The sequence below is a fragment of the Phascolarctos cinereus genome, unplaced genomic scaffold (assembly GCF_003287225.1).
Source record: "Phascolarctos cinereus isolate Bilbo 61053 unplaced genomic scaffold, phaCin_HiC Scaffold_2;HRSCAF=192, whole genome shotgun sequence".
Lineage (NCBI taxonomy): Eukaryota > Metazoa > Chordata > Mammalia > Diprotodontia > Phascolarctidae > Phascolarctos > Phascolarctos cinereus.
The window spans coordinates 354,359,907-354,360,742 of record NW_027555625.1 but is presented as its reverse complement, the minus strand read 5'-3'; positions in this window follow the sequence as shown (position 1 = coordinate 354,360,742).

Below are 836 nucleotides of genomic sequence, written 5' to 3'. Positions count from 1 at the left end.
GTTGTGAGGAGCAAATGAAATAATACTAGGAAAACAGTTAGCATAGTGCCTGGCACATAGCAGGTGCTTAATAAATACTTGTTTCCTTCATTCCGTTGGCCCATTATGTTGGCTCAAATTCATGAAGTCCTCTGTGCAAAAAGAGAAGAAATACCAACTACCTGCTGCCATGGGGGCCAATTTCTTCAGTGAGGCCAAAGGGTACTTTCACTTCCCTTGGGGTTGCTGGCATCATAGGACCCGTGCCAGGACCAGGATATGGTAGGGAAAGTGCTGAGCAAGGTGCTTGGATTCAGAACTTGAGTCTGCTACTACATTCGGAAGTCACTTCAGCTCCTTCTGTGAGTCTGTGTCCTGCCCTGTGAAATGAGGGCTTAGACCAAATAATTTCTAAGGTCCTTTTAAGCCCTGTGATCCTTTAAGATTCCTCAAGTTGTGAATTGCATTTGCTGGAAAGGCCTTTGGTGAGTGGAACATCCTTTCTGCCCCTACACCTGGGCCTAATTGGTATTTGATGTCCTGCTTCAGTCTGTGTGTTTGCTGGGTTGGGGTGTGAAGGACCAGAGAGAGAGACTTCTTTGGTTTACACTGGGCAGTGAGAGAGGCAGAGAGGTGGAAATAAGGCCTGTAAGCCTCCTGACCTTCCTCTCCTTCCTCATGGTACAGGGGAAAAAACGGAGCCTCACAGAGGTAAATGTATCGTCCATTGTCACACAGTACCAGGGCTGGCATCTGAACCCATGTTACTGACTCCAAGTAGCACTGGAAAGGGCCAAGAAACCTCAGTGCCCAGTGATGAGATGGAGGGGCAAGAGGGAATGGGGGATTCTGGATCC